At 39.9% G+C, this 14,383-nt stretch overlaps 1 protein-coding gene across 1 annotated transcript in view; it reads left to right on the forward strand.

Moving 5' to 3' along the window:
- Positions 1–424: 424 nt before the first annotated feature.
- Positions 425–14,383, forward strand: part of LOC150096485 (uncharacterized) — a 67,212-nt gene continuing 53,253 nt past the window's right edge. Inside the window, exon 1 of the mRNA XM_090408223.1 lies at positions 425–598. The gene's annotated coding sequence lies outside the window, so the exon portion shown is untranslated. The remainder of the gene's footprint in view (positions 599–14,383) is intronic.

A 14,383-nucleotide genomic window follows, 5' to 3' on the forward strand; every position in this document is an offset into this window, starting at 1 on the left:
TAAGTGAAATAAAATTCGTCGTAACATTTCGATTTTATTGGTTCTGCCTTTAAATCGCGCTTAAGAGGATCGAAGCACAAATTAAAAAAAAAAAAACGAAGTGTTTCGCAATCTCAATTTCTTTCTTAAATCCTCTAATGAGAAGAAAAGGAACAAAATCTTAGTTCCAACATCACTCGCTGCCATTTCTTTTGGCTCTTGAAATGTTCCGACGCAGAGGGGGGGGGAGTCGTAACCTTGCAGTTTTCTGGAAGAAAAATTATTGGGATGGCGAAGTTTCCTTCGGTTAAATGTTCGCCACTCGACCCATTAGCCCCTCTCCACCCATTCTTCTTTGCCCTTCCGCTTTTCTTCTCCATCCTGCATCCCCCCCCCCCTCCTCCTTGACTAGCTTCGTCATTCCGTCCGTCATTCAGGCGCTGTGCTGATTCATATCGCTTCTGCAGCAAAAGAGGACGTCGTCCACGCAGCCTTCTCGATGACTCATCGCTGCTGATGCGATGTGCTGGACTTTGGTTGAGCTCAGTTCAGTGGTCGAAGTGGTTTAAGGAGCGGCCGCAGTGAAAGAAAGGAGAACGAAGAGGAGCAGCCACAAGCAGTAAGTACAGCTGAAGAATCATTTCCGTCTCTTAAATGTTGTAAGCACAAAACTTCTGCTTAAAACCGCTTGGCACCCGAGCCGATAAACAGCTATACTTAAGAAAATGGTTCAACTTTGCTTTTCTTGGATGTTTCTTTGTCTTGTACGTCATTTCTTCGCTACATAGAAATATGTGTCAACAGACCTATAAGACTTCGGCTTTTGTTGCCACCTGCTAGGAGTCAAAGGTGATTGGCAGATGCTTCTTGGCAAAACTTTCGTTAATCTTTGGGCCTCTGCTTCGAGGAAGGATGTGCGAGCGTGAAACTGTGCAGAACACCTTACGATATTTATTTGCGATGGTTAGAAGCAAATCTGACGTCAACTTGTCGACATTTAAACTTGATACATTTCATATTTCCCCAAAATTTGCATATCAGCAGTTTTACACATTTTTCCCGTTTACGAAGAAAAGTAAAATCACGCGGATTGCAAATTTCACTTGAAAGAATTGACGTTTATTTGACTTCCGAAATAGAGTAATGTAAAAATGGAATCGAAAAATCTTTTTTCCAGCGGATCGCGGCAGAAAGAACAGAATTTATTTTGAATATTTTAAGTGCAAGGATAAAAAAAATGATCGTTGGTCAACAATTTGGTGGGTGTGTGCAGTTCCTTTTGCAGGGAAAACCCTCCTCTGCATTTTCCGTGCAGAATAAGCCTCCGCTGTTTTTCACACACTGAGAAAGAACGAGAGACTGACAGACAGTTCATCTTTCTTTCTTTCTCCGACAGCGCAAACAAACGTTTTCCGTATTTCTAACTTTTGCCCTTCTGCATAAGTTTCGGAAAAGACGTCAATTACGGCCATGCGGATGTCCTACTTTCGCTCGGAGGCGACACAATAGCCGCACTCGTAAGAGGATTTATACCGAGCATTACACATGCGCGCGCTTTTTCTTAATCTGAACAGGAAACATTCCCAAGAGTGTGACCCCATTCGCTCTTGAAAAAAGTCTCCCCCCCCCTCCCCCGAGTATTGCGGTTTGCATCATCCGACTGCTTTTCGTCTCCGGTTAGTTCGCGAGTTCCGCCTAACCCTTCCGCGCACGGATTTATTCCTTTTGTCAGAAAGATGCAGCATTGTCTTATCACGACGGGGCTGCACGGCAAAACCCTCCCAGCGGACGAAGGGCGAGTTCAGTAATGCAGCAACCGAAGTGTGGATCTGAATTCACGCCTAATTTATGCACTCTGACCTTTAACCTGCGATTAGTTGCGTTTAGGACGAGATCAAGGTCCGCCAGTTTCCATTATATCAAGGCGTTTCCGTGGCAGCATTAAGTCCGAAGGAAATTAGAAACACTCGCTCCAAAATATCTGAACCAGTAAATAAATAAATGAAAATAGCATCTGCACGTCTTAAGGTGAAAGAAGTGTAAGAAGCTGAGGTTAATCATCACAGCGCGTAGATGGCAATGCGTTAAAGAGAGGAAAACTTTTACAAGAACGTGGAGTTATGGGAAGTGTCAACTCGATAGGACAGCAGTCAGATCGATGTTGGAAGAACGCACTGCGGAGAGGAACGAAGAGCTGATGCGAAAAATGCAGTCGAAAACGGAGTACTGCAAGGAGGAAGCGGGGAAAGGAATTTAAGTATCTTTGACAAGAAACGGTAGGAAAGAATGTCTGTTCTTAAAAGGAGAATGTCAATCTTAAAGAAGAGCTGCAAGGAGTTGAAACACCATCAGGGAATAAAGAGAAAATAATTCTAAGAATATCATTGAAGAAGCTAATGAGATACGAAGAAAGAAGGTTTGAGAGAGAGAGAGAATATGGTGAACAATGCAACGAAGAGTGGAAGGATGAGCAATGATCATACGCAGAGGAAGGTAGAAGACGATGCTTTGGCAGAACACACGCACGCACTGCGGCAGGCTTTTAAAGTGGAGAAAAAGCAACTTCTCCGACGACAATTTTGCATTTACAGCAAACCTGACTTGATCTCAAAATGGCGAACAGGGGGTGCACCTTAAAACGAACGCCCCCTTTTCATTTGCGATGAACAGCAGCGGTCGCTCTCCATCCGCAGATGTTTCTTTTGGCGTTCGCCAACGTTGATTTCGTCGCCACCGTTAATGAGATTTACCTGACGCGACTCATCAGCTCGCATCGATGACACGCACCAAAGAGTTTATCCCACGAGTGCGCACAATTCTAATGCCCGAAGGGCAATTACGGACAATCAGATGACAAAACGTAATAACCCGAAAACACATAATTAAAGAAAGTCTTCGTTCGGGGCTGTTATTACGACAAGCACTGACGGCTTAGCACGCTGGTTAATTTATTATTCTACTTCTTAACAAAGAATTGAGCTAGCGTAGTTTGGCGGGCATTTTGTTTCTTTTTTTTCATACAACTGACGGTATGGCCCTGCTGTTGCCTCTTCTGCAAATTTCGCCGCTTCTCTCTTCATCAAGGTCAGCCTCGAGGCATTGCTGCTTAAAAACTTCGCTTGTACGAAAGATATTTTCAAATTGTTTCTGTGAAATCTCTTTTGGCTGACTATCAGTGGTTAAATTTTCTTCATATTCTTCGGGATCTTCCCGCTGTGCATCTAAATTTAGCAGGTTGGAATCACTCAACTTCTCAGAATGAGATTTAGTTAACTTAAATTCATTTAAAACGTCTCTAAAATCATAATTGCACAATGTGGAAGAATGTGCTTCCAAACGGCTCGCAGTAATTTCATTCGACTTTGCGACTTTATCACCAGGCTGAGATTTCTCTGATTTGGCCAGAAAAGTCGTGGAAGGCGTTCACTTCCAAAAAGGCCGGTTTCATTGACATTACATATTTGTTGATCACAATAGTCCCCTTCTTACACAATTTTCTTCAAAATCTCTGGGTATCTCCTTATCTGCACTTGCAGCTTCGCCTTTGATTAGAACATTATGTAGGCTGTTTCTCTTTTTCAAACGCTCAAATCACCCAGCACTAAAGTGGAATTCTTCTTCTTTACCATCACTGATAGCTCTTTCTTTCAAGGTTGCAAAGAAGTTCAATGCTTTTGATTTAACAAGGCCAGTGTTTAGCGGGATCCGTTTTTGGTTACAATCTTCGATCCATGTAAAACGAAGTCTCTCTAATTAATACTTGATTTCGAGTGCATGCGTGATGAACTTGAAGCAGCCTCACCTTTCTCCTTGAATTCAGCAGTTGATTGACCCATTTTTGTGTTCTTGTCCTATCTTTGCTCTGGACTCGCCTTGTTCATTTTCTTTATTATTTCAAGTTTTTCTTCCAACGAGATTACTTTTCGAATCATTTTCACACTTCCACATTTTTGCTCACTAATTCTTTTACTCGTGATTAGAGGTTAGGAAAATAATTTAAATAAAAATGTAAGGAAAACAATTGCACGAGATATCGTCATCGTAATGCTGTGTAATTAGCAGACGACATAAATTTTAGCGGTAAATTTGGAACAAAGTGTGGAAGTCGTGTAGTATGCCATTGAAAAATAACTTTGTAAAATGTTTCAAATCGGTAACTAAATTATTTCATTCTGGTGAGTGATTTTTTGAAATAGTTAGCCATAAAAATGTAGAGATCGAAAATTTTTCAAATCTGTAACATTCGTTTTTAAGATGTATAGAGGCGCACTAATCGAATTTGGGTATAGAAAAAAATGAAGCACTAATCGAAAACGCACTAATCGGGGGCGCATTAATCGAGGGATTACTGTATTCTAATGAAAGTGTTACCTTGTAGTGGCGAATTCGAGCATCACAGGGGTATTTTGCATCGTAGCCATAAAAGAGCATCGCTGGCACGTGCAGTCGCATCTTTTATTTCTTCTTGAGCACATCGTCTTGTTTTTTATTCGTTTTTTGTGTGTGTTCGATTTTCAATTCTATTTACGTCATCAACGTTTGTGCCAATGGTGCAGACTCGTTTGTTTTACACGTGATTGTTTCGTGGCGGGAATGGCGCTCACAAACCGCCGATAAAATATTATTATTTTCGGTTTGCGAGGAACCCTTGCGTGAACTCCAAATAGGGAAGTCGTTTTGCAATCTGCTTAGCACCTTGCATCTGCTGAATTATTCGAACGCAACTCTCATTCGACAAATTCCGATTTGTTGGCCACCCGTGGTGTTAATATATTACCTCGGTTATTACGGTTCGTCGAATGCCAGTAAATACGCCGATTCCTCGATGAAAATGTTATTTTCGTTCAGTGAATTCCATGAACACCGTGCGGCCACTTTCGCAAGCTGGGAATTGGAGTGGAAGACACCTGACGTTGCGACATGCCACAGCTGTTGATGACGTCACTAAACCAAATGGTCATAACACATTTCCTTTAAGGTAAACACACGTTTACTGGTATTAGGGGAGCAGAAATGTTTCATATTCTTTTTAGGAGCGCCATCAGTTGCAAGATGATGCTCTAAAAATAATATTTAAAAAATATTCAAAACTCAGCAAGTGTTGAATTTTGATTGGTGATTACCCACTCTTAATATCACGTGGTTTACGAGATTGATTTATGAAGGCAAATGAGAAAATAATTTAAGTCTTTAATGAATTAAAAACATTCACGGGGAATTCCTACTCCAAAAATTCTGCGGATCATATACATTTCATCTCTCTCTTTCTTTCTTCGGCATTCCCTACGAAGTTGGTGGAGAGAGAGAGAGAGAGAGAGAGAGAGAGAGAGAGAGAGAGAGAGAGAGAGAGAGAGTTAGATGGTGGGATAACATACCAGAGAGTTGTCGACGCGAAGATTTCAGACATTTCCCCAAAAGAGAAGCGGAATCGACTTCCTCGTTATTCTGTCAGTCATCGATTCGAAAATATTTTCTTTCGCATATCTTACGAGATGGCGTTCAAACGACTCCGATGCGTATTTCTTATCTCCCTTCGGAATCCCCCCACTAATGCGGAGCTGCTGTTGTTGTCTCGCACAGCAATCTCCATTTCACTTTCGCCCCGTCCTCTTTCCCACCCCCAAGTTGTAAGAAGCTCTGTCGTCAGGTTGCTTCGGAGACGGCATTCCGGGTAGGATTTGGCATAAACAGCGTTCAGTCCGTCGAGTGTCGAATTCTTCGCGGCTCACTTTAATTAATTTGTGGGATTGCTTTTGAAGCATCTCCAGAGATTTTTCTTTAAATCTTCAACAAATTGCTAAAACCATCCCCCCCCCCTCATTCGGAACCACCCATTTGTAACCATTCAGTTGTTTCTCGGCGTACCGAAATAAACGATCGTTCGTGCGAAAGTCGTACAAACCCAAATAGAAGGTGAAACGTTGTCATGCGATGGTGACATTTCTTTAACTGCATGTCATGCCGCGGGGCCCTCACACATTGCCCTCAATGCAGGTAATGCTCGTGACACGAGGACATTTGTACTTTTCACAAATTAGACCCGCACGCATTCCTAGTTTTCATCTGGTCAATTTCACTCTTCGTGCCCTTTGACCTGACGGTTTAGTTCATTCCGCCAGAACAAGACGCTGCTCCAGAGTAAACAGCAATCGCGTCCTCTCGAGGCTGATCCTCCCCACTCTTCACTTCGCTTCGCTGCTGCGAGTCTTCTTCGTGCCACTGAGTATTGGTTGTTTCTCGTGCCTCGCTGAAGTAATCAAGCCGCCTCTCCATTACGGTGGAGAGGAGGCTTGTTGCATGTGAGTCTGTGTTGCTCAAAAGCATCTTTTTAAGCGCGCGCACACACACACACACACACATCTCTCTCTCTCCTGCTAGTTCTTGTTATCCTTCAATTCTGCGCGTTGCTCTCTCCCTAATCAGCGACGCGTCTTTCTTTGTTTAATCCTCTGAAACGAAGGTCTGCCAATTTTTTGCGGCTTCTCAGAGTTTGGCTCGATTTTTTTTTTATTTTTCAATTCAAAGGACTACTGAGGATAGCCTATTTCTATTTTTTTTCTTAAGACTGGAAATAGATTAAATATTATTTCCTTTATTTACGGGTACACATTCCTTTAATCTGTTTCAAGTTGGAAACATCCCGCTCTTATTTCTGATATTGCGGCCTTTTGTTTTTCGGGTGTGCCCCTCTGAATATTCGACCGAATGGTATTTTCACCAATGTGGCTCTTCAGCCAAACGAGGTTGCCGATCTCTGCTGCTCTAAAAGAGCTGATTCGGAATCATTTACCTTCTACAATTAATCGCTGCACAACTCACAGCACTCGATTTTATCTTTTAGATCCCTGGGGGGTTATGTTCTTACAATTCCCGAATGAAACGGAAATCTCACCCATGTCTGACGTCAGTCCAGTGGAAATCACAATTTTAGACCACAATTTGGTGAAATGCTCAGGACAGGCTGGTTCTAGAGATGTAAAATGAATTACTCCTCGGGGGGGGGGGAGGGGGCTTGAATCAAATCCTGTTTGTTATGTTCCATGACTACACTGTTCTCATGGTGACGAAATCGAGCAACCCCTCGCCACTAATTCAACCCTTTTTCCTTCATCAAAAGATGGCGACTTCGTGGGCAAGCAACTCCTTTGCTGTATTTTATTAGAAAGCGAGTCTTGTAATGTTTAATCAGATGTTTTGTTAAAGAGAGAGAGAGATAGTGAAAAAGAGGTCGAAACTGGTGTAATGATGAGAGAGGAAACCGAACGGCGATTAACCTACAAAATGCATTCGTGTTTATTGCAGTGGATTCCAACAAATAACTGAGATCGTCATTTTTCGTTTTCCAATTCGTCCGCAGTCGAGTGTAATCAAGAAATCCCGTGCCTCCCCCCCCCTCACCCGAACAGCTGGCATACTTCCAGAAGAACCGAAATGAACACAGTGTAATGGGGAGGAGGGGATAAAACTGACGACGTCGCGACATGCAGCAACTCCAGTATTTTGAAATTGGTTGTTTCCGCATCAGATTAGCGCTGCCGATTCGCGGGGCGTTTTCTGGCGTGTGTGTGTGTGTGTGCAAATGGTAGCAGCGACCTCACAGTGCGTTTCATTTTCATTTAAATGCATGACGAGGTGATAACTCCCGAAGGACATTAAAAGCCGACCTCTTGCGATGTCTTGAAGTGTTCCGTATTTCAGTTTGGCACTGCCCTTTTAAGATGCCGCTTCCAGTTCGGAGAATGATTTTGGTCGCTCGATATCCGTAGAATTATCGTCGAGTTATCTCGTGCTTCTTCTTGCAACGCAGCAAATCGGATTACGACACGTTTTCGGCAGGCGAGCGAATCTGAAAAGATTCGAAAAACGATGGGGAGTACTCACAATGAATGACCTTAGAGTTCAACGGGAGAATTCGAAGCCAGCAGTTCTAAAACGACAGAAAATAAATAAATGAGGCAACAGCAAAGAAAACGAATTCAAATCCGAGTATTGCACGGAGTTTGTGATTACTTTTATTTCGCGCACTTTTCTCAAGCAACAAACAACAGCGCTTTCGATGAATACGCACGACTTTCACCGGCTTGCTCCGGGGAGGACTGAAGTGCTGATGCCACGTCGGGTTCTGGGAGTACTAATTCCCTCTTTTGCGTTTCCTTTCTTCTTCTGTGCATTGTGAGTGAGACCGTTTAAGCATTTGGAATGTTATGAAAGGAGACGGGGTGCTCTCTGGGAAGCGTGGCTGCTCTTCTGTGGCGAGCGGCGTCCTCCAATTCAACTCTTCTCCGGCCCTCCGGAAGAAAAACAGAATGCAAGAGTGCTTGGCCAAATGGCTAGTTTGTCTGCTCGGCCAATCGACCTTAGTCATCTCGCTGCAAGCTTTGAATAGGGTTCACGACCTTTCGTGGTTGGGATTCACGTAGAAACAAATACAATATCGCCGCATTATTAAAAAACTCGTTCAGAAAAAAAACACAAAAACCAACAAACAAAACACGTTCACATCCGCTTCCCCAATATCGGTGACTTACACGCGCAAATAATGAGCGCCACCACTTAACAGACCTGTCGGAAGGGTGGCTCATGCCTATCCGTGCGATCCAAATTCCAAGCAAGCCAGAAGAGAGCCTACAATATCTCAAATGAACTTTTTTTTTTATGTTTGCATTTATTTATTATTTTTTGTCGCCCTCCTAAATCCTGGTAGTCATTCCAACCTCTTATCTTTGAAGTTCGACTTTCCGCACTCCCCTTGTCCAAACGTGAGGTCATTTTCCTCGGTGACTTTAATGTTCCCTGCAGAAAGTAACTTTTCTCCCCCCCCCTCAATTTCACTGATTAATCCGGAAGAAACACCGAAGGTTAATATTACATTGTGACGAATCGATCTAATGATAAAACTTGTTGACTTAGCCATCACAACAGAAAATAATCCTGACCACTCTCCTCATCCTCTTGTCCTTTCTCAATCGCATCGTAACCTCGTACAAGTTTTATTTCCTACATCCTTTGGCACCACATCCTTTTCGCGAAAGAATGCCATTTATCTTCTTCTTTTCCGTTTCCTTTTTCACATCGATCTCATCCACAAAACCAGCAACACATTTAGTATCGAATGGACTGATGGTTAAATAATCCACAACCTTGCTCTCGAGACCAACGTGCATCGTCATCATCAGTGGCCCTTAAGCGTCCGAAACATTCCACGCATCATTAGATTTCATGAGCATAATTCTAAAATGCAGTGGTTAGCCCTATTCTTATAATGTGTATATAAATTGCGCGTGTTTTCCTAGCTCGTTTGCATTGTTGCAGGATGAAAATTCACCGCCTAATTCACCCGCAAATGAAAAACCCTAGGAAAAAGAAAAAACGAGTATTACCGTAACGAATTTTTGAAATGTGAAGGGAGTGCGAAAAAACAATGGAAATTCGTAAACGATATTCTGGGAAATATCCGAGAACCAAGACTTAGAAATGAGGACAGCAATCATACAGATTAAAACAGTGAAAGAACGTTAGCAGACAGATTTAATAATTATTTCGTAACAGCCAATGAAAACTTGTAAATAGTCCTAATAATCCATCGCTGCATTATTAAAAAACCTCCTTCAGAAATTGCGGACTTAAAAGAAATAAATGAGAGTTCAAGTACTTTTTTCCTGCTTGTGAGGATGAAATCAAAAATATTTTAATGAAAATTAAAAACTCTTCTGTTCCTGGACACGATAGTATGAATGTCAGAATTGTGCGGAAGTGCCAGGAATATCTGATAGCGCCTTTGATGACTATCTTCAGTCTAGCTGATGACTCAGGGCCGCGCCGGCCATATGTGCAATGTGTGCGACGCACACAGGCGCCAGGAGAGTGAAGCCGCCAAAGATTTGGTATTTTAAATAAAGTGAATTTGTCAGCAAATACTGCAGTCTTCATCTATGAATCTCTAACTTGCTTTAGATGCATCGAATGATCTAAATCAATTTTTAAATGATCATAGGACCGATGAAACTTTCGAAGAAATTGTAGAAAGCTCAAAATTAATTGCAGCAAAATTTGACGCAGAATCTGTATTTTGTAGTCGTAGACCACTAAGGCGACGTAAAAAGACAACACAATTGGATTACGAACATGAAAATGAAAATATAGTAGATCCTGAAATTTCATTTAGAGTATTTTTTTTTTCTCTGCATAATTGATCAAACATTACAATCTTTGCAGGAAAGATTTACTTTATTAAAAGAATTCATTTCAGGTTTTGTATTTGTTAAGTACTTCACGAAACAAAGAATATTTATTATCTTGTTGTAAAAAGTTACGACAAAAATTAACACACGAGAATCATTCAGACATTGTCGCAGATGATTTATGGGAAGAAATCTTACACTGTCAACCATTTATTTCTAATTTTAAAAACGATATAAATATCAGATAATTCAGTATATTTATTCAAACGGCTTAATCACAGTTTATCCAAACTTTAGAATTGCTCTTCGATTCTTTTGTCATTACCGGCATCTGTAGCATCTGCGGAACGGTCCTTTTCTAAACTTAAAATTATTAAAAACTACTTGAGCTCCACAATGGTACAAGACACTTTCAAATCTTGCCGTTATATCAACAGAGTCAGATATTTTGGATCAACTTGATATACATGATTTTATTCGAGAATTTTCATTAATAAAGCTAGAAAAGTTCAATTCACTAAGTGATTTTTCTTTCTGTTTAAATATTTATTTAACTATTTCTTTACCCAATAATGTTTAATATGTTCCTGTTTCATATACTTGTCAGTTACTATTATTTATTTATCTTATTATTTATTTACTTTTTTCTTTTTTTTCCAAATTATTTTTGTTGTTTTTAGCCTTCTTGTATGTTTATTGTTTTCTATACATTTTTTTTTGTAATTTCTGCTTTTTGTTCAATAAACTTATAATTAATATATTTCTTATTTCATTTTAACTCACTGATACGTTTGTATAAAGTGATTTTTTATTGGGGGAAGGGGTATAGGGACGCCAACTAAAGTTTTGCGCACAGGCGCCGGACACTACTGGTGCGCCCCTGTGATGACTGGTGTGTTTCCAACAGAATTTAAGAAAGCTGTGGTGATACCGATATTTAAAAAAGGATGCGAAAATGATCTTAAACACTACAGGCCAATCTCCCTACTCCCGTTTTTTCCCCCAAAATATTGGAGAAATTAGAAAAAATAGATTAGTAACTTTTTTAGAAAAAAAAACCTTCTCTAAGAACCACTATGGGATTAGACAGAAACTAAACACGAAGCACGCGCTGTTAAATTTCACAAACTTGATTTATTCATCACAAGACCAACACACTAACTTTAGCAGTCTTTCTACACCTGCCGAAAGCTTTTGACACGGTGCCCCACGATATTTCATTAAAAAAAAAGAAGAAAAAAAACTGGAGAAAATAGGAATTACAGGCTGTGCACGTGACTGGTTTAATAGTCATTTACCGTCTAGATCACAAGCAGTAAAAATCAACAAAAGTTACAGCAATTTCGTTCAGGTAAAATGTGGTGTTACTCAAGGTTCTGTGCTTGGGCTATTTATAATTTACATCAACAACTTGTGAGACATTCAGTTATCAAGTAAAGCAAACACGTTTGCAGATGTTAGCACATTGATATTCACTGCAAATTCTGTAAATGAAATGCAAAATGCGAACACAGATTTGCAAATAGCGACAAATTGGTCTCGTGTGAACAAACTCACTCCGAATGCTGGTAAAACAAAATTTATCATTTTTAGATTCAAAAATACACCTAACAGTAAAGCCAATTTTTCCATCCATATATTCCTACGTAACTGTAAAAGTAATCTAAATTGAAATTGTATGGAGATAGAAAACGAGAATACTCTAACCTACCTAGGATTTAAAAATAGACAGCAACTTAAGCTGGAAACTACATATTACCGAAGTATGCAACAAAGTACGATTTATGCTATTTCGAGTCTTCTTGTTAAAGAGATTCTTAACTCTGACAATGCTAAGAGCATTCTATTTCGTCTGGATAAAATCTGTTGTAGAGTACGGTATGCTAAGCTGGGGAGGAAAGTATCATACCACACTGACACCATTAATCTCTTTACAAAATAAATTAATACGCATTTTAAACAACATTAAATATAGAGACACTGAAGTGAACGCTAAATATACCGTATTAGACATAATTCCACTTAGACAACTACATATTTACAGGATGCTACTTTTCCTAAAGACTACATCTCCCTTTTCCATTCAAAACAATAACGTCACTTATTTACAAATGACGTCACTTATTTACAAATAACATCACTTATCTACATCTGATAATTACAAACATTCACGTCACGATTCCTTACCTTATCTTGATCTGGTCAGAAGTGTCCACCAATCACGACATGAATCCTTATCCCTAATATATCGTCCTTTTCATTCAAAACAATAACGTCACTTATTTACAAATAACAAATGACGTCACTTATCTACATCTGAAAACAACACCCACCCATGACACGATTCCTTATCTTATATTGATCATTAGTGGAGAAGCATTCTTGTCTTGATTGGTGGGACACTATGAACCAAATAGGGGTAGGATGAAAGGGGAAGCGACGTCAGTGTCCTGGATGTGTGTTGTTATGAGTTGTAGATAAGTAAATGGTTTGCGTATGGCATTATGGGTGATGGATAGTGATAAGATAAATTTTGGAATTTTGTGCTCCCCCTTCTGTCAGGGAAATCATGTGGTGTGTTGGGTTCGCGTCTCGCATTGTGGGTTGTATTTAGAGATAAACTATCATGACGTTTTGTGTTTGGAAATTTCTGGGGAACATGTCTCTGTGACATCACATGGTGTATTGATTTGCCTATGGAATTGTGGGCGATGTTTTTGAGATAAGATATCTCGGAATTTTCCCAGGGTGACAAACATCTGTCATTGTCATCAAGTTTTGTGTTTGGTTGTCTATAGATGACTGTACTAATTTTCCAATACATTTTGGGGTATTTCTTTCCTGTTAAAGGGTGGGAACTCTTAGAGTAGAGACGTGATGGCGGCAGTGATTAGGCTTTTCTGAATAATTTAATTATATGCTAGTGTCCCTCAAACACACAACACACACACACACACACACACACACATTAGACATGAAAAGTCGCTAATATATCCATGTTGATACTCTAATATGTACCCTATGATTATTCTTATGAAAAAAAAAACTATTCAGTATTAGAATTAGGCTTACAAAAACATACGAGCAGTGATTATTGAAATTAAATTTATCAATTGTTATGTACAAGTTAAAAAAAATTAACTTACCTTTCTTTCCAGAATGGAAACATCTTGGAACTATCTACGTTTTCTGAATATTCCGAATTGTTGATTATTAACATATATTCACCACACAGAACACAAACACAAGTCTGAAAATGCAGTTGACTTTTTCATTATAGGTTACTGTGGCTAACATATATTCACAGCACAAAAACACACAAAACATAGCAGTTGAAAGATATTTCTGTAATTAACCAGAAAGGCTAGTTGACTACTTAATTTAGATTACTATCCGATTGGTTCTCTGTATTAATTCTTTCCCACAGTTGCTCATGCTATGTTTTCCAAAGCTTGGTGGGAAAGTCTCTGTGCCGTTTTGTTTAGGGTAAGTGCTATTTCCGGTTTCGAATTCAGAGTGCTGTTAGAGGATGGAATTCTGACAAGTGAAATGATTTTTTTTTCAAATTGATTGGTTATTTTTCTATTTTACTTTTAAAATTCAGTTTAACTACATATTCTAACAGAATTACTGAGCAAAATTAATAAATAAATAAAATGTATGTGAATTTATTTTTCAACAGTGTAGATTTCTCTCTTATCCGGTCGCCAATTTCGTTGTACATAGGTGAGTGAGAATTTTGTTGTACGTAGGTAAATGATGAAAAAAAAAAACGCGTTTTTTTTTTCCTTCCAAAGTTATCAGTATCAGTTGGAGGTGACATCACTAAAAGATATCTGCTAATGAGGAGCTCGCTCATCTCCACTAGGCTGAGCAGACATTTTCTGGAGGAGAGAGGGATGAGGGGTTAGAGTATGTGGTGGGGCGGAGCATTGCAGGGAAGCGTTTCTTTCCTTTTTTTCACTCTGCATTTATTAGTATCAGTCAGAGGGTTTTTTTTCCTCCAAAGTTATCAGTATCAGTTGGAGGTGACATCACTAAAAGATATTCGCAAATGAGAAGCTCGCTCTTCTCCACTAGCCTGAGCAGACATCTTCTGGAGGAGACGGGGAGGATAGGGGGATGGTGGTGTTAGGGTGTGAGGTGGGGGAGCATTGCAGGAAAGACCTCTGTCACCCTCTTGATGACCTTTTCACTTCCACCACCTAATGCTATTTTTCCCC

This window comes from Typopeltis vanoorti, chromosome 18, assembly GCF_054136105.1.
Source record: "Typopeltis vanoorti isolate ZY-2024b chromosome 18, IOZ_Tvanoo_1.0, whole genome shotgun sequence".
NCBI classification, from domain to species: domain Eukaryota; kingdom Metazoa; phylum Arthropoda; class Arachnida; order Uropygi; family Thelyphonidae; genus Typopeltis; species Typopeltis vanoorti.